Raw genomic sequence first — 26270 nt, 5'->3', positions numbered from 1 at the left:
GAGCCAGCCAGCTCCTGACCCCCTGCCTTCCCACCTCAATACCTCTCCAAAGCCACAGTCAGGCAGCATTAAGAAAGACTCGGGTCAAGTCGTTGGGATGAAGAAGAAAGAAGACAGAGATGAAGAGATCCAGGCTGCCCTTCGCTCCTCAGGGCATCTTCCCCCACCGAGTCAGCAGCTAACCATCACCAAGTAATAAAAGGTACCTGACAGTAGCAAAAAGAAGCAGAAATTCGAGAAGCATGTGTGCCATTAAAGGAGGTGGGAGAAAGAATGGAACAGTTCACAGTGGAAGAAGCAGGCCTAAAACTTAAATAATTTAAACAGCTTCAGTGAGCTATGGGAGGCAACCAGAAATGGGGAGTAGAAAGAAACAGAACCACCAATGGAAAATACTGAGTTTGGAAAAATAAGACACCTGGGTGGCTCAGTCATTAAGCGTTTGCCTTTGGCTTGGGACATAATCCCAGAGAGTCCTAGGATCAAGTGCTGCTTCAGGCTCCTTGCTCAGTGGGTAGCCTGCTTCTCCCTCTGCCTGCTGCTCCCCCCTCTGCCTACTGCCTGCCCCTCCCCTTGTGCTCGCTCTCTCTCTGACAAATAAATTTTTTAAATCTTAAAAAAGAAAAAGAAATTTTGTAAAAGGGCACTTGAAGGAATGGGAGGAAAGCAGAAAGAGGTGGAAAAATGAATTGGTGAGCTAGAAGATTCATCAGGGCACTCTTGCTAAAGGCAACAGGACCGGATTTTAAAGGTGGAAAACTGTGATACCACAGAAGTGTCAACATCCACCTTACAGCAGTTCCACGTGGAGGAAAAAAGAATAAAAGGTGAAGGGGAAATATTTAAAGAAATAAGAACCAAAAATTTGCAACAGTTAAAGAAAGAGTTAACACTTCATATTAAAAGAATTCACAGAATGCCATAAAGACTGAATGAGAAAAAGCCACATCTAGATCTATTAGAGTAAAATTACGAATCAAAGAAAAAGAAGAAATTTAAAAGTTTCCAGAGGAAAAAAGCAGAAAACCTATGAAGAAAGAAAAATACCAGACTGACATCCGAGTGTCAAGAACAACACTGGATGTCAGAAGACAAAGGAATGCTTTCAAAACACAAAGGAAAAAATCTTGGAACTCAAACTTTGTTTGGTGTTCAGGTGATTATCATTAAATGTGAAGCTGAGAAAGTCCTTTCACTTCTGGTATCATAGGCAATGGGGGTTTTGAGGAGTCTTCCTGCTATGATAACTGAGTTCTAGACACTATGTAAGAAATCTCACAGGAAACCAAGAAGGCTTCTAAGGAAGGCCCCACACATATGTACCCATGTGGTACCGGGGTTGTGGGCAGCTGGGTTGGCTGTCTTGAGGGCAGATGTTGATAGTAGCATGCTACTGCAATAGTGAGCCTTGGGCTCAATTTCTCCCAGGTTTGGGAGAAGCCACACCTGGGATCCCCTTTAAACCAAGACCCTCAAGGGGGTCTTAAATGGTCTCAGATCAGCACCCCCCGTCTACTCTAAGAAACAAAAGCAAATCCCCTCCGGAGGAAGCATAATGTATATTGTCATGTAGTTAAGTTCAAGCAACATATTCACAAAGATCACAAAGATCACCAAGTACAAAAGAAGAAGAGCCACTAGGACTGAGTTTTGGCAGCAAAAACAAAAAACGAAAAACAAAAAACAAAAGCCACAATGCATTCAAATCCCCAAGAATAGCAGATAATTAAAATTGTCAGATAAAGAGTATATAATAGCTGGGTATAAAATAGTTAATGAAATAAAGTATACAAATACAAAGATGTGCACATAACAAAAGACTATCAGGAAAGAAGAGGCATATTTGAAAACAAAATGCAACCACTATACATTAAAATTATAATTTTTTTAATTAAAAGATTGTATAGCATAGGGAATGTCATCAATGGTACTGTAATGGCATTGTAGTTGTAGGATGAGAGATGAGAGCTACACTTGTGGTGAGCATAGCATAACATACAGACTTGTCAAATCACTGTTTTGTACACTTGAAACCAATGTAACACTGTGTGTCAACTATACCTCAAAAAAATTAAAATTAAAAAAAAATAATAAAACAATCTCTGGATGGTTAAAGCAGTAGATTCGAAACAGCTAAAAAAGAGAGTAAGTAATCTGGGGGTGCCTGGGTGGCTCAATCGGTTAAGTGGCTGACTCATGATTTTGGCTCTAGTCAAGATCTCAGAGTGCTGGGATTGTGACCTACTACATCAGGCTCTGAGCTCAGCAGGGAGTCGGCTTCGGGATTCTCTCTCCGTCTGCCCCTTCCCCTGTTCCCTCTCTATATAAAACTGAATGAATAATATTTTCTTTAAAAAAAGAGAGAGAGATGGCTGGGTGGCTCAGTCATTGGGTGTCTGCCTTTGGCTCAGGTCCCAGGGTTCTGGGATCAAGTCCTGCATCAGGGTTCCTGCTCAGTGGGGGTCTGCTTCTCCCTCTCCCACTCCTCCTGTCTGTGTTCCCTCTCTCACTGTGTGTGTGTGTGTGTGTGTCAAATAAATATTTTTTAAATCTTAAAAATAAATAAAAATTTAAAAACAGAGAGAGAAGGAGAATAAGTAACCTGAAAGATATACTTAAAGAAATTCCCCCAAAGTGCAGCAACAACAGAAAATATACACTGAAACCACGGGAGAGACATTAGCAGATCAGGAGGCCAAACACTGATCTGCATCAAACAACAGAATGGAGAGAATGATGGGAAGACAATATTTAAGGAAATAACAGCTGCAAATTTTCCAAAATGGATTCTCGTGTATCTCAAGCATGACAAATAAAAAGAATTTCACAACTAATCATGTCATAATGAAAATCCAAACACCAGGGACGCCTAGGTGGCTCAGATGGTTGGACGACTGCCTTCGGCTCAGGTCATGATCCCAGAGTCCCGGGATCGAGTCCCACATTGGGCTCCCAGCTCCATGGGGAGTCTGCTTCTCTCTCTGCCCTTCTCCTCACTCATGCTCTCTCTCACTGTCTCTCTCTCAAATAAATAAATAAAATCTTTAAAAAAAAAAAAAAAAACAAAAGAAAGAAAGAAAGAAAGGAAAGAAAAAAAGGAAATCCAAACACCAAAGCAAAAATCCTGAAAGAAAGCAAAGAGAAAGGTCAGGTCCTCCACAAAGGAATCTCAATGAGAATGATGGCATGTTTCTCCACAGAAACCATGGTGACCAGAAGGCAGAGGAGTATCTGCAAAACAGAGAAAAAATAGTTATCAAATTAAAATTGTGTGCCCAGGGAGGCCTGGGTGGCTCAGTGGGTTAAGCATTTGCTTTTGGCTCAGATTATAATCCCAGGGATCCTGGGGTTGAGACCCACATTGGGCTTCTCCCTCAGCCTACTGCTTCCCCTGCTTATGCTCTCCCTCCCTCCCTCTCTCTCTCTGTCTCTCTGTCCCTCTGTCTGACAAATAAATAAATGAAATCTTTAAAAAAAAAAATTGTGTGCCCAGAAATGTTGCAGAATGAGAATACAAAGGACCTTTACAGGTATATTAAAACACACAGAGACCTTCAATTAAGGAGCTTTTTTTTTTTTTTTTTAAAGATTTTATTTATTGGGGCGCCTGGGTGGCTCAGTGGATTAAGCCACTGCCTTCGGCTCGGGTCATGATCTCAGGGTCCTGGGATCGAGCCCCGCACTGGGCTCTTTGCTCAGCGGGGAGCCTGCTTCTCTCTCTCTCTGCCTGACTCTCTGCCTACTTGTGATCTCCCTCTCTGTCAAATAAATACATAAAATCTTAAAAAAAAAAAAAAGATTTTATGTATTTATTTGACAGACAGATCACAACTAGGCAGAGAGGCAGGCAGAGAGAGGGTGGGGGAAGCAGGCTCCCTGCACAGCAGAGGGTCCATCCCAGGACCCCAGGATCATGACCTGAGCCAAAGGCAGAGGCTTAACCCACTGAGCCACCAGGGGCCCCAACAATTAAGGAGCTTTTAAATTTCTTTAGAAAAAAAAAAAGAATCCTAAAGATATGTATCTGAATATCTGATATGCAAAAGGAATGACTAATGAATAAAATGAGAAGCAGAAATACTGTCTGTATAGAAATAAAAATGCCAAACTTGTGGGATTTTTTAAAAGAACTAAAATGATGAATGACAGCATGTAAGATAGGAGGGGACCACTGAAATTATTCAGCTGGTTTGGGAAGGGGATTAAAATAGTTACCTTTATACTTTTTAAAGCTCAATGCACAATTTCAAGAAAAACCACAAAAATGAAAGTGTGTAAATTCCAAAACAATGGAAAGAAAAAAATGGTATAAAAACAAAAGAACAAAAAACCCAATCTATCCCCCAAAAAATAAGACAGGGAGGGAAAAGCATAGAAAAAGTCAAACCAATAGAAATTAGCTATTACAACAGCCCAAACAAACCTAAATGTATCAGTAATCACAAAATTATAAATGAACTAAACTTGACAGTTACACAACAGATAATGCAAATTAAACAGATTAAAAAAAAAAATTCCAAACATGTCCCTAAGGCACAAGGACATGAAAGTAAAAGGGTAGAAAAGGTTGTAAGACAAACACAAAAAGAAAAATGTCTTAAAATTTTTAAAGAAATTAAGAAAATGTATGATTACCTTAATAAATGCAGAGAAATAATATGTGAAATTTAATATACAGTTATGGGAGAAAGAAAATAATCCTTAGCAAATCAGAAATAGCAGAAAACTGCCTTAACAGATAAATGGTTTCTAAAAACCATACCTACACAAGAACATGTGTGTGTGCATACACACGCATTGCTTCTAAAAGTAAAAGCTGAAAATGTTAAGAAGCTTATTGCCTATGAAAATGATCAATAAGAGAAGAATGCTCACAATCATTACTTCTACACAGTATCCATATTGCCGTCCTAGCATAGTACAGGACTAGTACGGTAATAAATGAAAAATAAATTGAAACTCTCAATATTAGGAGAAATATGAGTGTCTACACAAAGCTCGGAAAAAGATTCAACAGAAAACAACCACAATTCAAAAGGCCTTAGCAGGGCACCCAGGGGGCTGGGTTGGTTACATGTCCGGACTCTTGATTTCAGATCAGGTCATGATCACAGAGTCATGGTATCAAGCCCCTTATCAGGCTCCCTGCTCAGGGCAGCATCTGCTCCCTCCACTCCTTTCCCCACCTCACCCCTGCACACAGGTGTGCACACTCTCTCAAATAAATAGATAAAATCCTTGGGAAAAAAGACCTTAGCAATATACTAAGAACTATTTTTAAAATGGTATTCTATAAACCAACAAAGTTAAAAAATGAAACTTTGAAAAAAACAAATCATTTACTATAACACTGTCTTTACCCCTGCCCCCACTGAAATCTCTACCTCTGGTCTCTTGACCACCAGGAGTGATTTCTCACTGGCCAGTTGTTCTACTCTTCCTGTATTGTTCTCCAAGATCTCTCTCCTCACTTCTCAACTTGGCCCTCCAAAGAAAAATTATACAATACTGGAACCAAAACTACTGCAATCATTGGCATTTAAGGCAACTATTTTATCTCTATTACACTGGTACAGACTTTTTTTTTTTAAAGATTTTATTTATTTATTTGACAGAGAGAGATACAGCGAGAGAGGGAACACAAGCAGGGGGAGTGGGAGAGGGAGTAGCAGACTCCTGCTGAGCAGGGAGCCTGATGTAGGACTCGATCCCAGGATCCTGGGATCATGACCCAAGCCCAAGTCGGATGCTCAATGACTGACCCCTTGATTCTTTTTTTAAGAAATCTCTGCCCAATGTGGGATTCAAACTCATGACCACAAAATTAAGAGTCATATCCTCTACCAACGGAGCCAGCCAGGTGCACCTATACTGGTATAAATTTTTAGAAATTTATTTTACAATTTTACCATATCACTGATTCATCAATTTTAGAAGTTTTTAGTTTAACTCTTTTGGGTATTACAGGTACTGAGAAGGATGGCTCTCTCTTTCCTAATTGCTTATTTCCTTTTCTTGCCTTATTGCATGGCACAAAATGTTCTAATATAAGTGAGCACACAACCTCATATTGTCCTTGTCTTAAGTGGAAACACATCCCAGTATTTAACATTGTATGAATTTGGCTGTTCCAGGGAGATATATTTCATTATAATAAGGAAGTAACCATTTCTAATTTATTAAGAATGCTAATTAAAAATAGATGTTGGTTAGAAAAGCTGAGGGAATGGTATATGAGAATGTTATTACATTTTTGCAACAATATAAATTGAAAATTATTTCAAAATCAAAACTTAATAAAAAAAATAGATGTTTAAAAAAATAGATGTTGGCTTTTGTGAAATGTCTTTTCAACATCTATTGAAGTGACCATATGGATTTTTAAATACTCTTTTTTTTTTAAAGATTTTATTTATTTATTTGACAGACAGAGATCACAAGTAGGCAGAGAGGCAGACAAAGAGAGATGGGGAAGCAGGCTCCCTGCTGAGCAGAGAGCCCGATGCCGGGCTCGATCCCAGGACCCTGGGACCAGGACCTAAGCCGAAGGCAGAGGCTTTAACCCACAAAGCCACCCAGGTGCCCCTTGAAATACTCTTTTAAACCCTGAAGTCAAAACAAAGTTTTTCTGTGGATCTTCCCACATCCATTCTCACTCACTTCTAATCCATTTTCCTCTATTTAACATAATGATTTTTCCTAAACTACAAATGAGGTCAGCGTGTACTCCTGATTAAAATCCTTAATGGCTTCCTATGGCATTCAATATAAGATCCAAAATCTTTAACGGGCCTAAAGATCTTGCATGATGTAACTTCACTTACCCACTCACCTCTGCAGTATCTTCTGCCAAGCCTCTCCCTGTTCCCTCTGCTCCTGCCACACTGGCTATTTTCCTGCTTCCATGTCTTTCCTGCCTCAGGGCCTTTGCTCATGCTGTTCCACTGCCTAGAAACCTCTTCCCTACTCTTAACCTAGGTGGTTCTTGTCCATTCAGATCTCAGCTCCAAAGTGTCTGCCATTCAACGAAGCCTTCCTTCCCCACCAATCTACACGGCGTCCCCTGTCACTCTGCCCCACAGCATACTGTCTCAAGTACTCTCACAAGCCCCTTTCCAGTCCTAATGCAGCCCCCCAAGTCAGTCACCAGTGCCCTGGGCGACCTTCTAGAAAGTCTCAGTTTCCACAGAGAGCAGAGAGGGAGAACAGTCAGCTCAACAACGCAGAAAGCGGACAGTGTGAAGAAAGATGAGAATTTATTAGTTCTTGTACTTTCCTGACATTTCCAGTTCCATGCCTTTCCTCTTTGGTTCTCTCTCTATTCAAAGATACATGGACTACAAGAGGCCCTAGCAAAAAAGAACATTCACACAGTCTTTCCCACATGGATTCACTCAAGAGTTAGTTGAGCACCTACTAAGAGCCAGGCACCATTCCTGAGGCCGGGAATGGGGATGGAGTTGGAGGACAAAAATTCCTGCCTCATCCTATGGTCCCGCTATGGAGGAGAGCTGGGAAGGCAGAGAAGAAAATAATTGCTAAGCTTTGTCGAACCCTCTGAGTTAGATATCATATTACCCCTTTCTTTAAAGACAGGGAAACCAAGGCACAGAGGGGCTGTCTCACTTACCAGAGTCACACAGCCATTCTTCAGTAAAGATATAAGCCTAAGTGATCTGGCCCCCAACCACAACTCTAGAACATACTAAATCTTCCCCCTCAGAACAAAGGGTCTCAACTTGAAAGAATCTAAAAGCAGGGTCATGGAGTAGGAAGAAACACTGGTGAGGAAATGGTGAATACTCAGCCTGGAGGTCAAAGGTGTGATGTTTGCTTCAACCAGTGAGCTAAGCCTGCCCTCGAGTCATTCCTCCTCCAAGGGTTCTGCGGGCTGCTGACTCCTGGGGGAAGGGAAGGCCAGGAGATGAAAGGGAGAAATCCGAATCTCACTGTCCATGGGCCATGGGGCTTCACCAGGAAAAATCCCATAACGGACCTCTTCCGGGACCCAGAGCGCTCGCTTGCTCATTCCCTGCTCTCCCACACCCAGTCCCTCCACACCCACTCTAATCCGCTTTCTCCTGCCCAGCTCTCGCTTTCTGGCTTGACTACCTTCCCTCATGGGATCCCAAGCCTCCCAGACGGGCAAGAAACCCAAAACTCAGCAGAAACACACCAGCCGCCCAGTCAGCAAATCTCAGGGCTAGGGAGAAAAAAGGGAGCAGGCCTGGCAATCACTCACAGGCACTAACGTAAGAATTAAGCCAAAATGAGGTATGGCCATCCAATCAAGCCACCATGAAGGGCCCTGGAAAAACAAACACACTTCCGAAATGAAATCCACTTGTTGGCTAGCTCTCCCTGGCATTTAATGCAACCATCCTGAAAGGGTCAGACGCATCAAAAATGCACCCCCAGAAAGATTAAAATCTCCGCTGTTCCTGCAACACAGGCTCCAGAGCCAACACGCAACACAACCCACCATGAGCCCAACACCCAGTCCGAAAACAAAGGCGCCGTGAGGTCACCCGGGTCCTCCTGGGCGGCTGCGGGCACACACCTGCTCTCTGGGGGAACACATAATCCCAAGCGGAGGACACCATGGGCCGAAACCTCCACACACCCTCACTCTCCACAACCTCTCAGGGAACCTGAACCAACATCATTTCCAGCCTGGTCTGACCTCGTGGGAACAGCTGGTGTTTTGTCACTGAGCTCAAATAAAGCTGGAACTGCCCTGATTTTCGTGGAAGAAGGCGGCACCAGTGAATGGACAGAAGTCTCTGTTTTAAGGTTTTCTCCAAAGAATTGTTCTGAAATCAGAAGCAGCTACAAACATGTGTCTGTAGCTGCCCGCTGAACCAAACACACGTATCAGCAACCAAGGATCAGGTAATAAAACTATCTACCTTGCAGGACCTCAGTGAGGGACAAATACATTATTATTTATAAAATGCCTGGAACATGGGGCGCCTGCGTGGCTCAGTGGGTTAAGCCTCTGCCTTTGGCTCAGGTCATGATCTCAGGGTCCTGGGATGGAGCCGCACATCAGGCTCCCTGTTCAGCAGAGACCCTGCTTCTCCCTTTCTCTCTCCCCCTCTCCCTCCTCCCTGCTCCTTCTCTCTCTCTCAAATAAATAAATAAAATCTTTAAAAAATAAATAATAAATCAAATGCTTGGAACAGTGTCCAGCTGACAGCAAGCATATACTTGTCAAGTAACACATTTTTAAGGAAATATTCACCCATTACTCTTTTTGAAAACCCTACACATGCCTCCTACGGAACTTATTTTTCTAAGGGCACGTGCTTGTGATCACATACTGGACACACGAGTTGTGACTTGCTGTTGCTCAGATTACAGGATGACAGCAAATTTACCAACGTGCCAAAGACCATGTGACCATCCATTAAAGTGCACCACGTCAAAGAACCCGGTGACTGCTCATCTCAATAATAAGAGAAGGCCTCCGGTGCCTGGCGGGCTCAGTGATTAGGGCTTGTGACTCAATCTCAAGGTCATGAGTTCAAGCCCCACACTGGGTTGTTTAGTATACTTACTAGAAAACTAATAATAAGGGGTGCCTGGGTGGCTCAGTCAGTTAAGCCTCTGCCTTCAGCTCAGGTCATGATCTCAGGGTCCTAGGATCGAGCCCCTCATCCGGCTCCCTGCTCAGTGGGGAGTCTACTTCTCCCTCTGCCCCTCACCCAGCTCATACACACACTCTCTCAAAAAAGAGAGAATTTAAAAAAAAAAAAAAGAATTAAAAAAACTGAAAAAAATTTTTTTTAAAAATTCAAAAACTAAAAAGTAATCATAATAAGTTAAAGCCTAATGGGAGAGGAGAATGGAAATTAATGAATACCAACCAAATTCCAAACATCAACTATATTTTCCAAATCGGGTTTGAAATCTCGATCACACCACCTCCAGAAAAAGTATCAAAGATTCCTTAGCAAGAGAGTGAAACGCTTCCTGCCAAGAAACCGTGGCCTGGATAACCGTGCTGGCTCCTCCCCTCCTTTCAAAGGAGGAAAAATCAGGAGAAAAAGAAGCAGGAAGGGGCTGTGTTGGCCACTGATGGGAACAGTCTAGCCTGAGTTTTAAATGTCGGCTGCCGCTATTCAATGTTATGAATCTATGCTGCCGTGAAGTGACATGAGCTTGAGGGGGTGTCCTCGGAGGCTGTTCTAGATTTCACAAAGGGAACCTAGGACCACGTAGCCAAAGATGTGACCACGTACGGAGGGCACGCCCCTCCGAAGCTCTGTCCCGTAGATTATCTGTCACTTCTCTCAGCCAGACTCCAGCAAACAAAACACTCCCTTCACCAGGAGGGAACCAAACCACTAATGTCTTTTCGCTTGGTTCTTTGAATTTATTTCGCAGCCTCCCCACAACTACCTCCTAAATTGCTTTTCAGAAAAATCTATCTGACCTCCCACTCCCACCAGTCCTAGCCGGAAGTCATCCCTCTCTCATCAGCTCCGTCACCGGCCAACTGATGGAGCTGAAACAGTGGCAGGTCATCTGGGGTAGTGGCTGCTTCTGCTCCTTTATTATTAATTATTATTAATCATCATTATTATTTATTAATATTATCATTAATTAATATTATTAATATATTATTATTAATCATTATTGGTTACGTGACTATCTCTGCCATCTAATCTGGAAACTCCTTTGGGGCCATGTCACTTGATAAAGCAGCCCTCTGGGCCTACAAAGTATCACACATATAGAGGAGGCGGCCTAATTCTTGTTCCCTAATGGGACCAGTCTGAATGACCAGTGAATAAAAATTTGTCCCTTCGTTGTCACCACCCTCATTTATATGGTCATCACCACTATCACAACCAGAACACAAAGCTCCTTAAAGCCAAAATGATTCTCCAAACACACCGACTTTTTAGCTACTTGAATATTTACAAGGCTCTGCGCCAGGATCGGAAGAAGTTTACAATCACTGATTCTGCATCTTATCTAGCGTACTTACTGCCGATCGAAGACTAGCCAGCTAACTAAATAATCAATTCCCAATCGTGCAGGGCCTAATGTATTGATCTGGGGACTGTCCTGAGCCTCCTGTCCTCTTCCCTCACTGGCCACCCCTCCCCTCAGAGCAGGAAGAGAAGGTGGGGGCCAGATCTCCCATGGATGGCTGACCACTAGCGGATCTGATGCGCATTTCAGAAATCAAAGGGAATCAAAGGGGCTGTACCTGATGGTGATGACGATGTTTCCAGACCATCCATGGCCAAAAAAGAACTCACGGAAGTAAGACTGGATTCTGAAAAAGCATCACTGAAGTCATGGAAGACAGCTTGCCTGCCAAACCCACTTCTGTAGGTTTTATGTCGAAAGAACTTTTACGGCTCTAAGAAGCCCAACATCTCTCCAACCCTCTGGAGAAGCAGTGAAATTACACAGTCTGACTCTGAATTATTGATGTCATAATTTACGGAGAGGTCTCCATTAGGTCATAGGTCACACCCCAGATGTGATGTCATGCACCCACCCGAGGGTCTGTGACCCAGGATCAAAGCAAAGTTGAGCCTACTGTTTGAGAACATCCTTTGTATGCCAGGTTTTAAGCCAGATAAGGGGGGGAGGCTCCTGGAGGGCTCTGACACTTGAGAATCACTCCAGAAAAAAGCTCAAATGAGTGGATCAGAGAAGCAGGTAAGTCTACAAAAGCCTACTGCAACAGTCCACACAAAGATTTATGTGCACAAGAGAATACATAACACGTACGGACAGGTCCCACAGAAGACTTTCCCTGGCTTATTGTCTAGCCCCCTAAATGAGCCACCCCCCTTCTCATCCACCTGCAGCCCGATAACTTATTCTTCTGTGATCTGATTTAGAGGCAAGGTGGCCAGCTTGGGACGATGCCACCAAGTGTTCTTCCCATGCAAAGGGGCTGCTCACGTCTGCTGGGGCTCACTGGTGAGGAGGAGGTTAAGGACAGGGCGGAACAGGAAAACCGGCACTGACTTTGGTTTCCTATTACTTTAGGCTGGTTACTTGCCTCTAAACATTCTGTGATCCTCTGGGTTGCGGCAATCAATTCCCTGATATAATACTCCATTTCCATAAGCCAGGGTATTTTTAAAGTACGTGGTCGTTATTGATTGGCTACAGATGGCGGCACTTTAGGGCAAAGAGCTGGAAAGAGAAGATGAGCAGCTCCCACAGGGCTCGAACAAGGGGCACTGCCTGATTGGGCTTTCACTTAACTGGTGATTAGCAACCAACAGGAAACCATAGAATCACCTCTCCAACAGCACCCGTCAGAGGATGGAGCCCGGTCAAGGGCCCTCTGAAGACGCCAGATTGCTTGGAGGGACATATCACCCCACTTAGAAAGAGGGATCTTGGGGCGCCTGGGTGGCTCAGTGGGTTAAAGCCTCTGCCTTCGGTCCCAGTCATGATCCCAGGGTCCTGGGATCGAGCCCCACATCGAGCTCTCTGCTCAGCAGGGAGTCTGCTTCTTTCCTGCTTTCTCTGCCTGCCTCTCTGCCTACTTGTGATCTGTCAAATAAATAAATAAAATCTTTTTAAAAAAAAAAAAAAAAGAGGGATCTTAAAAGAATAGAATGTTGAAACGTAGATGGTACTCATCAGGATTTTTAACGACAGTGTTCATTCCTTTGCCTTTCTCTAGACTGAGCTACGGGAAACCTAGCTGGCAGTTAGTGAATCAAGTAACTAGAGAGCTGACATCACCTCTCCCAAAGGCATGCTTGGCCCTCTGGCGGCATGTTTCCAGAACCACCGTCCTTTATACTTGGAACTACTGATGTGACAGCTAAATCATTTATCACCAAGACCTACAGTTTCTAAATAGCATTCTCGACCAAAAGAAGTATATTGGCTTTCAGCCGGAATAGCAACTTGATTTGGTTTCTGGTCTTCTGCATCGTGTTTTGTGGGGCCACTTTGGAAGGTACCTGGAGCTCAGTCCTGGGAAAGAGAACTAAGCATAATAGAAAATAAAAGACTCCATTAACTCTACGACTCTTGTGGCTAATGAAAGCTATCGCTGGTACAACTCAAGGTTAAAAAAAAAAAAAAAAAAGGAGAGGGAACGTCTCACTAAATCGTCTCTTCTCAGCAAATTATTTCATTAGCAAAAAAATGCAAATTAACATTTCCACACTGACTCATTGACTCAGCAGACTCATTTTGGCACCCCAGCAATTTCAGATCAAATGAGCGTGCTGTAACACCCACAGACCCTCAGCGTCCACATTAGCTTTTCTTTCCAGGGCTATTCCCCACATCCCAGGCGAAACAAATGCTACTCTGCCGTCTGTGAACTTCCCATCAATCTACTTGAATGGCTCCCACTCTGAACAGCAGCTTTGAAACCAATCACCTAACACCTTAAAAAAAAAAAAAACAAAAAGAAAGAAAGAGAGAAAGAAGCTGAGAAGTTGAATAGACTCAAAAGGCAAGTTCTGGAGCACCCAAGGGGCTGCCTGCCTTGGGAGATGTGGAGACAGCCATTTGGCATCCCTGCTCTCTGGCCTTCAACACGGGGGCACAGACTTCGGTAATGGACAAGGCATTTGCAGAATTCAGAGGCCAGAAATCCAGAGACTCTCTCCCCCTGCTGAACTTCTTGGCAAACAGAATGTATGACAAATCAAAGGTGGTATTTGAATATAGCTTGGTCTTACATTGCAAAATGTAATGAGCAGCCGTCACTTCCTTCAAATGGACCCATAAACCTCCCCAGCCTTACAAATATTTATAGCATGCTTAAATTACCTTCCTAATAAACACTTCATGAATTAAAGGGACCCTACTTCCTTTATTCAAATCATTATGTAAGCCAGTAGGCTCTTTTCTCAGGCATGGTCCAGAATAAAACGCTCTCCTGGATCAGAGAACATTGTTTCAAGGTTGGCCATACCCCTGGGCTGTTATTTTGATTCTTTTCACTGCGATGGCACAGTCTCTCAGGACACCAAAGCAGAGTCCCTATTAAACACATCACACCCAGGGAACTCAGATGTGGCCCATCCTGCTTTAGCCCTCTGTCTAAGGTAGAACTCTAAAGGCACACACAGCTGATAACATTCAGGGCCTATGGCAGAGCTCCTAGAACTTTCTGGAAAGGGCCAGAAAGTAAATACTTTAGGCTCAGTATGCCAGACAGTCTGCTGCAACTACTCCATTCTGTTGATGTGATACCAAAATACCCATAGACCACAGTAAACAAATACCCATGTCTGTGTCCCAATAAAACTTTATTCATAAAAAAGGCAATGGGCTAGATTTGGCAGATAACCTCAGAGCTACTGCTTAGCTGACCATGAAAATGTTCTGAGCTTTTTATCACCTTTCCCAGGCCAGGGATTACAGGTCTTATGGTGAAATCCCATTCGACCCTCATGGGAGTGGCAAACACCATTCAGCTTGGGGTCATCTTCCAACTCCACACTTTTCTTTTGCCTTGTTTGGGACATAAAGTACCACAGGCAGGGAATATGCAAATGTTAGTCATTCTCCCTTTGTATGTATGGCTATCCTATGGAAATAGTTGACTTTGGCTGGCAAGCCTTGCTTATGAACAACTGTCTTAACTTAATAATACAGAAGAAATTCCAAGTGATAGAAGATCAGGCCCCATTGGGAATTTCCCTACATGCTCCATGCAAACAAGCTCGATTAAAATGGTGGCAAAATAATGTGAATGGATTTCATTAATACCACAGATAGTTAAAATGCTTAGAAATAGTTAAAGCAATTAATTTTATGTACATTACCACAATAAAACAATATTTTCTAAAAACCTGTAAAAGGAAAAATATTGATAGTCATAGGAATAAAAAAATGGCAAACTGGAAGAAGAACTGGTAGTCAAGGAGTTCTGAATGGCAGAAACAAGCAAAGTTTTCTAACCTGTTCGAATGAAATGCCAAGTTAAGGAACCCAAGAAACTCTGGCCCTACTCCAAGGCCAAAAATCAAGTTCAGCATACACATTTTTTTAATTGAAGCCTTTACATATTTTGAGCATATCTCGCTTGTGAGGCTAAAATTCATTAGCCTACAATACACTGTTTTACTACAGTGAAAACTCTCAATAAAGCTGTCATCCAAGGAAAGAATTTCAGCACCGAAAGGGACCTTGGAAGATATACCCCTCGGCAGCTCTAACCTTTTCTTGCCGCATCAGGCATGATGGATGGCGTTCGCAAGCATGATGGATAACAGGAGATCCACTCCCATGGTTTGCTCATGCCATTTCCCTCTCTGCTGCTCAGGAAAGTATTTCAGAGGACAAAGAAGAGTGGCATTATTATATGAATAACCTTGAATCTGGCCTAGTTTTCCTTTTCTGTAAGGCATTAGCAAACCTAGATACCTTATTTGTGTGTGTATATACAGGGACACATGCCCAAACACCCACATACATAACAGCATGAGTGAGAACCGGTATATAATTCAATCTAACCATAATTCTTAAAATACCATATGTGGTCAATATTTCCTAGACTCTGTGATTTTAATTTACACCAAGTAGCTGAGGGAACTTAAGCAACTGCCACAGAGCCCACATAGGTCTTTATATATCAGTCAGAAGGTGAAAATGGCCATATGAGTAACTGGTTTTATAAATCCAAACAGAAAAGCAAAATCAAACAGTTCAGCTTCTCTGTACATGTATTAATTCAGACTAACTCAGATCACAGGCTAGCTTAGAACAACTTAGTAGGGAAGCCTGGGTGGCTCAGTCAGTTAAGCGTCTGCCTTCAGCTCAGGTCATGATCCCAGGGTCCTGGGTTTGAGCACCGTATCAGGCTCCCTGCTTGGCAGGAAGCCTGCTTCTCCCTCTCCCACTCCCCCTGTTTGTGTTCCCTCTCTTGCTGTCTCTCTCTCTCTCTGTCAAATAAATAAATAAGATCTTTAATTTTTTTTAAAAAAGAGAACTTAGAGAACTCAAGACAAAGTGAACAAAACCCTATAAATAGATATAGATCTATAGATTGATCAAAATCTCTGAAGATTTTAATTGTTACTGAAAGCAGCAAATGTATTCTGTACCCAAATGTATAATATGTGGTTCTATGCCCCTGATCTTGTCACATTTCTACCCACCATAATCTAGGAGAGTGGAGGGATTCTCACATTCTTGAAAAATCAAGAACCAAGTAGAAACTTGTCTTAGTCTATTCGGGCTACTGTAACAGAGTCCCACAGACTGGGTGGCTTAGAAACAGAAATGTATTTCTCACAATTCTGGAGACTGGAAAGTCCAGAGTCAAGGCACCTGCAGAGTCCGTGCTGGGTGAAAAACTGTGTCCTGGTTTGTAGATGGCTGTCTTTGTACTGGGTCCCCACATGGTGTAAGGGGAAAGCAACTTCTCTGAGGTCTCTTTTATAAGGGCACTAATCACATTCAGGAAGGGTCCACCCTCATGACCTCATCACCTCCCCAACACCATCACAATGGGGATCAGGTTTCCACATATGAATTTGGGACGGGAGATGGGGACCACAATCATTCAGTCTATGGCAAAACTATAACCATTTCTTCCTTTGGTGTTTAAGCCAGTCCTAAAAGCTAGCTCACCTGTCTCCCTAGACTAGCACTACCCAAAGTGTTTGTATGTTGATAGGTGTCAGGGAACAAAAGGGTGTTATCAATAGCTAAGTTTAAGAAACTTAGCCATACTGAAACTGAATGAACCATCAATTTCATTACTATGTGACTTATCAGAGAAGAAATATGCTGGTGCTCATTGTCTAGCCCCAGGAGAATGTGGCAGCACGTAGTGTTACCAGCCATAAGATTTTTAAGCAGAGATGCCTGGTGGCTCAGTCAGTTAAGCAGCCAACACTTGGTTTTGGCTCAGGTCAGGATCTGAGTTGTGAGATCGAGCCCCAGGTCAGGCCAAGCTCAGCACAGAATCTGCTTGCGATTCTCTCCCACTCCCTATGCCCCTCCCCCTATTCACCTTCTCTCTAAAAGAAACAAATAAATAATCTTTTTTAAAAAAAATAGTAAAAAAGAAAAAAAAAGTTTTCTGGGGCAGTGTATCTCATGGAACTAGGGTTCCATGGAACTCACTTTGGGAAATGTCATAGCAAAAATATATCCAAGATAGGACTCTCATTTCCCAATACGTGGAATTATTTGAGCCTGGCACTCTAGCCTTCAGTATCAAATTTTTCTAGTTTCCTGGAGGCTAAATAGGAAGACTATTAGGTCCATGTGAACCACTAAAACTATGCTATGTAAGGAGTCACTAGCCACATGCAGCTACTTAACTCACATTGATTAAAATCAAATAAAATTTAAAATCAGTTCTCCAGTCATGCTAAACACATTTCAAGTGCTCAATAGCCTCATATGGCTACTGGCTACTGCACTGCACAGCACGCCTCTGGATCATTTCCCTCATTGTAGAATGTTCTAACAGACCCCTGTGTTCACGGATGTGTCTGTTGTATTTTCTCCTGTATCCACAGCCGAATCCAACAGTGCTCTGAACACAGCATTTTTGCAGGATTTTGCAGCATTTTGATAGTAACAGGAAAGAAAACACCATGAATAAGATTTGCCCTGCTCTGCTGTTATTCTAACCACTCCGTCCCCTCCCAATTCCTGTCCTCAACTTCTCTGGTGACCAACCATGCAACATCACCCCCACACAGAGGGACCTTGAGGGCATCACGCTATACAGAGTAAGTCAGAAAAAGATCAATGCTGTATGTCCTCACTTATATGTGGACTCTAAAAAATAAAAAAACCAAATTCACAGGAAGAGTAGATTGGTGGTTGCCAGAGCTAGGGGATAGAAGAAATGCAAGGATGCTGGTCAAAGGATATAAACGTTGAGATATAAGAGTAAATTCTGGAGATTGAACTTCCAGCAGGGTGACTTCAGTAAACACCACAGCATTACATACTGGAAAGTGGCTAAGTGAGTAGATCTTAACTGTTCTCACCACAAAACAAACAAAAGCTAATTGTAATTGCATGAGTGATGGGTAACCTTATTATAGTAATCATTTTCCAATATATATAAATGGTCACATAGTTCAAATCATCACATAGTACATTTTAAATCTATACAATGTTATAATGTCAATTATATCTCAATAAAGCTAGAAAAAATATCTCCTCAGCATGGATCCAGCAGTCTCCAGCAAGTCAGTAATTAATGCACAGTAAGTTTTTATTTCCTCTCATGGACATCGTTTGAATTCTATTCAAAGGGCTAAACCACACGGTTTAACTCTGAGGGCCTACATTTCTAGAACATTTTCAAATTAGTCAACACGCAAAAGCCAAGGGGCATGTGTTTTACATCTTCCTGCTCCTATATTTCCTCAATTCTAAGATAAGAATAAAATGCTCCTTATCACTTTGTCTTCCTGGTTGGGTGGATCTGGCTGGAAGGACAGTGTGAAACCCCCTGCCCCTAAACACAGGGGGACCCAGTGTAGTAAGAGATCTGTCCGAAGCATTAGGATGCCTTTGTTCTCCCAAGCAGAGCACAAGCGAGGTATCTCACACCTGCTTTGTGCACCAAACCTCCCCCTAAATTGACTCGCCCTTTTACCACCACCCCCCAAAATGAACATTTTCCACAGTCCACAGCGCTGCAGTATGCTAATCAGTGCAATAAAAATGTAAATGTTTGCTCCACTCAATACTCTTACAGATTGAAGTGGACATTTTCACAATCACCTTTCTCCCCTAACATAAAAGCTCTATAAATCCATGATTAATTACTTCTCAGGCACATGTTAATCTCCCTCTTTCCCAAGAACAAAACCAAAATCGGTGGCCTTTTGTCTTCTTGTCAAAGAACTCAAAGACGTTGATTCGTCCACCTCGCCCTTTCCCAAAAATGGCGGCTTATCTCTCCTTTTGCACTTAAACTCTTCTGTGTAACAAATGTTTTTATTGTAAGCCTCAACTCCTATTAAGAAATACGCAGACTAAATATATGCTGCTAAGTACATCTCTTTTGCTCTAGTATTTAGATTCTGAGACCTCTATCTCAAGCCTGTCCAAAAGCATTAATTCTAAATAATGTGAGTCTGTCTCCTTGCATCCTGTTACTTCGCTTGTGCACATCAATAATGTGACTCCAGGAAGGAGGACTACAGGACACTGGAAAGTAAGAGAAGACAAAGTGGGAGTCCCTGCAGCCGGAGCTCAGCATCCCTGGGTTCCTGAAATCACAGGAGAGGTCCTCGGCAGCCATGTCTGGTGGGAGGGGGCAAGGCAGCCAGAAAGGAATGGAAACCCAGAGCCTGCTCCTAACCTCACTGCAACTGGTTAAGTCCCAGCTGAAGGATAAAAACCTAAACCTCCCACCCACTAGGAAACTTTGTAACTAGCCAGCTCCGGAGATCTTCACTGGACAAACAGACCTAGTATGCCAACAACAGTCAATCCATATGTCAAAGCACATAACCTTGACTGAGCTAAGGCAAGCTCTTTTCTTCTTGGTATTGAGTAGGATTATGGCGTTCTGTAGAAGATATAAAAATAAGCCTAAAGATCATAAGGAAATAAATTTAAAGCCCATGTCCTCAAGGTTTGTGCTAGTTTTGAGAAGAGGTGAGTTCTGAGTTACTTCATGAACACTTTCCAGATGTCTGAAACATTTAAGAAAATCTGTTCTGCTAAATGGATATATGTGATTTATTAATTCTCCAGAGTTACTAAAATTCTGCAGATCAGTTTGCTTCTCGGTTTTCTTATCAGCTTTAGTGACGGTATTTAAGAGGAACAGATTCTTTAAATTTGTGATTATAGTTTCAAATGTCAAAGGAGTTTGATTTAATTTGTAAGGTGCTAAAAGGCTTAAGAATGTTAATGTTAAATTTAGAAGTTAAGTGAGTGTTAGCTGATAAATAAGCAAAACCACTTTTAGCATAAAAATTGCCAGTTTATAAATAAAATAATATCTACAAGTTGAGGTTAAGGTTTAAGAAATATTACTTGTTAAAATTTACAATTTTAATAAACTGAGTAATAATTGAACAAGAACAACTAACCACAGATGTTCCCTTCCAAGCATAAAAGTCATCCTTGGTGAGTAAATAACACACTGATAATTCACTTTGCTGTTATTATTTTAAACCTTCTCTTGGGATTTTTCGGAAATACTAATAATAAACCAACTGCCAGTTGCCAGAAGGGAGGTGGGTGGGAGCTGGGTAAAATAGGTGAAGGGGAGTAAAAAGTACACTTATCATGATGAGTATATCACTCTTACATCAGTAGTGATATACAGAATTGCTGAATCACTCTATTGGACACCTGAAATTAATATAACACTGTGTTAATAACACTTGAACTGAAAATAAATAAATAAATAAAACAAACAAATAAAAAGCCATTGTCAAAAAAATAAAAATAGTCATAATAACAAAGTAATAAGACAGCAAGACAAGTTCCCTGGAAAATTAAAAAGCCCGTCTAGAAGACAGATGCAAGAGCTGTTTTTCATCTAAGCATTTGGAATGGTCAGGTGGTATCCAGGTTGGAACCCTGACGAACTGGAGGGAACCAGAAAGAAGCAACTCCCTTTCCCGCTGCCTCCACTGAACCTGTAAGGAGTAAGGATGAGGGAGGCAAAGTCAGTGGGTACAGTGGACCAGCCAAGACCAGGGTCACGGGGCACTTGCACCCTAGTTCATAAGGCCACGTGAAGACAGACCCACAGATGCTAGATGATCTGATCTTCAAGAAAATTCTGAACAGTGATGCTTACATATATACACCCAGATTTTTAAGTGAAAGCAACTGATTTTTAAATCATGACAACTAATGACTGAAAACATTTATAGAAGCAAAACAAAACACATAGGTAGGCCACAAATGGCCTTTCCAAGGCCTATCTGTGGCGACTGATCTACAGAATGAAGTTAAACCCCACAGGGAGCCTCTTATAACCTGATCCTGCCCACCCACCAAGGCTACAACCCCAGCCTGATCCCTCCCAGGTCCCACGTCCTGCAACTCCCACAGATCATTCCATGCCCTCACTCTGGGCCTTTGCTCATCCTGCACCTCCCAAGCAGAATGTCCAGACCTGCCACCCACAAGATAACCTCACTCACAGACTCGGTTCTACTGCCTCAGGTAGGTTCCAGGAATAACATATCCCCTTCTCTTGGAAATGGTGAATCGGAGACACAGATCATCAACGTAGGCATCTGACTGGAAGGGAATATCATTATCAAGGGCCCATGGGAGGCAGTTCACAAATAAGGAAGAATGGCTTCGAGACTGTGTCTCCAAATGTGCTTGCTGAGTATATGGGGCTCACAATCCTGGGCTTAGGAAAACAAGGCTGTGCAACACACACAAGGCGGTCTAGCCACCGTCACACCCAGACTACAATACAGGGAGGGTCTGTCAAGGTATTACATCTCAGCTATCATAATTATCCTCTACTTGATTCCAAAGAGAAGTCCAACTTCCTATACCTCCCAGAGCAGCACAATAATCACTCTGAATAGCTGGTCATCCTCAGAAGATACTCACCTAAGAGATTCAAATAGATCCAAATAGAAAGAATTTAAAAATTGAGCAGTGGGAAACATAAAGCTAGAGAGAAGGTACACAGAGTAGTGGTTGCCAATGGTTTAGGAGGGAAAGGGGAGGGACACACAGGTGGCACATGGGGCATTTTAGGGTGGTAAAACTATCCGGTGGAATACTATAATGATGGATACATGACAAGCATTTGTCAAAACCCATAGAGCCGTACCACCCAAACAGTAAACCTTGATGGTCTGCAAATTAAGAAAGGACCTCATATAGAAGGTCATGGGATCCCAGGAAGGAATCCCGGCTGGCAAGACAATACTATGACAAATGTATGAAAGAGCCTCACTAAAGGGAGTGGGGGGAATGTACTGACCTGAGTAGCTCTGGAAATGAATGCTTGTAAGACTAAAGGCATAAGAAACAACACGTAAGCACTGGGCTCTCTCCCTGACAAAGACATTTCCCACGGGGGTACGGGTTAACATTCTGATATGGCCATGCATGTACACTGGAGCTGAACAACTAAGTCAAAGGACATCAGAGGGTATAAACCAATTTTCTCACCATTGAAGAGGAAGTTTACAAATAAACAAGAAGAGTCTAGAATGATCAATGTGGTAATGGGTCAGAGTTGGGGACATCAGTATGATACACATGAGTTAAACTCATGCACAGATATGGATGGTTACATATGGAAAGATTCATAAATATGGGTCTATATATACAGGTTAGCAGACACACATTCTTCCCTCTGTCTGGGGAGAGGACCTACAAGAAATGACACAGCTACAGCAGCCAGCACACCCAGCACCCAGATCTTGGTCTTTAGTACCATTCTCCAATAAAAGGCACCAGGGCTCCTTGGAGAAATAGCTGATTCTAGAACTGGGGCAGGAAATACACAAGATGAGCCTGGAGGGTCTGACAGTGCCAGAAAGTAAGGAATTGCTCAAAAACAAACCAGAAAAGGCCACAAACAGTGGGGGCATGTGAACGTGACACAGAAGCCCACTGAAAGAGTTTCCAATGGCCAGACCTGGCACATGTTTGGCAACAAAAGAAAGTCACACTGGACCATCACCCAAAGTAAAAAGCAAATACCTGTGTGATTCCATACCGACATGAATAAATGAATGGAGGAAAAGAAACAAATCTCCCATGCAGAAGAAGTCCCAAGAAATGATGTAAACACTCTTCTCTCAAGGAAGTGGAGCAACACTCCTTAAGTGTGAGCGGCACATAGCGACTTCCTTTCAAAGAGTACAGTATGGGAAGGGCAGGGAAAGCACAGCCTTGCAGTGGAGGAAAATGACTGACACGACTCTAGCTAGGTCATTAGTGAACAGCACTAGGCTTCAATCCCATAGATATGTGAACCCCTGACACTAAGGGCTGAAAATGGCACTTGACCTCTGTGGTCTTCCTCTCCAACCCGGAACCCCATCTCATCATGAGAAAAACATCACACAAATTCCAGTCAGGCCCCTCCTACAGTGCACTGCCCAGCAGTCCATAGAAATGACCCAGTTAGCAAGATCAAGGGAAGTCCGAGAGAGACACGGTCACTGTCAACACCAGCCTCAGGAGGCACGACTACTAAGTGCAATGTGGTATGCAGGATGGAATTCTGGAATGGAAAAAGGACATTAGGTTTAAAAACAACAATAACAACAACAACAACAACTAAAGCAATCTGAATAAACTATATACTTTAGTTAATAATAAGGTGCCAGTATTGGTTCATTAACTGTAACAAATGTACCACATTCACATAAGATGTTAATAATAGAGAAACTCTGGGGGTGGAGGGGGTATGCAGAAACTGTCTGTACTATCTGCTTCATTTTTCTATAAATCTGAAACTGTTCTAAAAATAAATAAATAAAATCTATTAGTTTTTGTGTGTGTTTTTTTTAAAGGGAGGCAAGAGGAGAAAGGCACACCGAGGACTCGGTTGGGGGGGAGGTGTTCATTTTTGGAGAGGGTGACAGTGATGTGGTCACCCCGCTGGCTTCACATGTGGCTCTGTCTCGCTGGGGTGGAAACTTCCTCTCAGCCCTGCACACAGATTCGGACAAAACCTCATTAACTCTAAGAGGTAGCTGCTGGCAATCAGCGACAAGAATTTTCTAGAGCACAAAAGAGAAGCTATTTTAAGGGATCCCAGGGATTTCCAGACAAATCTCAAGCAGTTAATGTGAGGGTTTCATGGGATATAAAAATCACTTGGGGCTTTTAAGGAGCAAATAAAAACGGAAGGAAACCCTCAACGTGAGCACTTCACAAAGCAAGAGCAACAGGCAATGTCCAGGACCATAAATGACTAAACAGCATTCTTCATTTATCTGGTTTCCTAGGGTAGCCACACTCCTTTTACCGAAGAATCCCTGACTGCAAGTGGCCTGATTCCACAAAAGAGCTGAGCTATCCAGACTGGCAGAGGCAAGGGGGCAAGGTCACCAATTCGGGTTCCTTCACAAGATGTTTCTGGCGAACACCTCGCTTTCCCTGGCTATTTTTCCAAAGGTCCAGTTTCCACTCAACATCAGTATATGACTGGACACTAATCAGAGGGCAAGGGTCACTCCGAATGCAGGACACAAAGAAACATGGCCACTAAAACCAAGACAGACCACAGAGGTAGAAGGAGGAAAGGCTCTAAGGCCAACCAAACACCTCTTTTTCTTCTTGTATTTTTAAAAGCTAAAAATATTCTCAAACACACACATTCATGTAAAACAACACCTAAAAAAAAAAAAAAAAAAAAAAAACACTTGAAATTGTGAAACGTATTTGTCCTTTCTGGCTTTGACTCTGGAGTTAAGAAAGGAAAGCCGCCAGACACGCCGCGGGCCCTAGGAGGGAGCGAACACGCCATGAGGCCTTGGCAGCGTCTCTGCGGGAGTTTGGTAACAGATCCAGGGAGTCGATTCTAAACCTCCTGGAAGACAGAAAAAGATAATTTCTGGAGCTTTATGCCTCTCTTAGGTAAAATCCTGAGTAGCACAATTACTCCTGTAAGACTGAAAACATGAGCTACCACCACCACCCTGCCCTTGGAACAAATACATGTACTGAACACAGGATAATTTAGTCCATTCACAGAACTATCTCAAGAGTAAAGATGGGGAAAATATTTCAGAGATTTACTGATTTTATGAAAAAAGTTATCAAATTCAGTTGGATCAAAGTTTGTCATTAGAAAGCCCGATAGCCATTGTAGACATTTCAGGTCATGGAGCATCTGGGGCAACTACCCAACTCGGCCTTTGTAGCATCAAAGTAGCCCTCATTGACAGTAAACAAATGACTGTAGCTGTGTTCCAATAAAACTTTATTGACAAAAACAAGCAGCAAGTTACATTTCACCAATAGGCCATACTATGCCGACTACTGAGTTAGATAACTCCATCACTATCTCTCTCTGTCTTCAACTAAAACAGTCACCAACCAGTAACAGAGCTAAACTCCTTTCATTCATAAATCAAGAAAATCGACATGAATCCCCTAAAAATCTCCTTTCTACATTTCTTAAAGAAACTCAGCTGCAAGTCACACAGTTGGGAACAGTGACTGGATATAATCAAACAAAACTTGGCCAAGGATAGCTTCTCAGGAAACTATATTCTCTAAGTGGAAGTGTTTGGGAGAAGCACGCACCATATGGATCAAAGGGAAACTTCTCAACGATCCAGAAAGCTTATCTTCCCTGTGGTTGTCCTGTCAACACACTCCCTTACCTGGAAGCTTTGAAATGGTTCCTAGAACGTCCAGGATAAGCCCAGTCTTCATAATAGAGCATAGAAGACCCTCCAAGACTTTCCACAACTGGTTCCAACCTCAACTCTGACACATCTCTTTCTACCCCCAAACTATACTCTGACAACTAAGAGGATGCACTACACCTCAAATATATCATTTGCCCTCATGCCTTCAAGTCTCCAAGTCCTTACCAGATTGACCATGTAATTTATTGTCAAACTGGGGTATTTTTTAAAATCTTTTATTTATTCATTTCACAGACAGAGCACAAGCAGAGGGAACAAGGAGAGGGAGAAACAGACTCCCCACTGAGCAGGGAGCCCAACACTGGACTCAATCCCAGGACCCTGGGATCATGACCTGAGCCGAAGGCAGTGCTGAACCAACTGAGCTATCCAGATGCCCCCAAATAGGGCATTTTTGAGAGTGAAAAGAGTTTTATTAGTAACTGTACTGGGACAAAGAGCATAGCACAACACAGACCATAATGTAGAGTCATTTAGCCTTCACTCATGATTTATCACGCTGTTGTGAAATCCACTGCAAACTCACTCTGGTGAACTCCTATTCATCCTTCAAGGCTCAGGTCAAATATTACCCCTCCCTTTTTCTTTTGCCTTTCTGACCTCTTTCTGGCAGACGTAACTACTCCTTCAGCTTTGTGTCTGTTATGGCCTGTATCACATAATGTTATATTTACCTTTTCATGGGTATGTTGTCTTTGAGGACAGGAATGCTTCCTCTGCACAACTGGCTTTGTGCTGGAATTGTCTTATTTTCTTTTTTAAAGATTTTATTTATTTATTTGACAGAGAGAGATCACAAGGAGGCAGAGAGGCAGGCAGAGAGAAAGGAAGGGAAGCAGGCTCCCTGCTGAGCAGAGAGCCCAATGCAGGGCTCAATCCCATGACCCTAGGGTCATGACCTGAGCCAAAAGCAGAGGCCTTAACCCACTGAGCCACCCAGGCACCCCT

At 42.6% G+C, this 26270-nt stretch overlaps 1 protein-coding gene across 3 annotated transcripts in view; it reads right to left on the bottom strand.

Moving 5' to 3' along the window:
* The window catches only part of OSBPL10 (oxysterol binding protein like 10), a 320106-nt gene that overhangs the window by 228140 nt on the left and 65696 nt on the right, over window positions 1-26270 (bottom strand). The window contains exon 1 of one of the 3 annotated variants that reach the window (XM_032321062.1): window positions 11222-11530. The exons of the other annotated variants lie outside the window; for them this stretch is intronic. The gene's annotated coding sequence lies outside the window, so the exon portion shown is untranslated. Of the gene's footprint in view, window positions 1-11221; window positions 11531-26270 lie in introns of those variants that run through there. 3 annotated transcript variants of the gene reach the window in all.

Source organism: Mustela erminea, chromosome 1, assembly GCF_009829155.1.
Source record: "Mustela erminea isolate mMusErm1 chromosome 1, mMusErm1.Pri, whole genome shotgun sequence".
NCBI lineage: Eukaryota > Metazoa > Chordata > Mammalia > Carnivora > Mustelidae > Mustela > Mustela erminea.
This window is presented reverse-complemented; position numbering and strand designations above follow the sequence as displayed.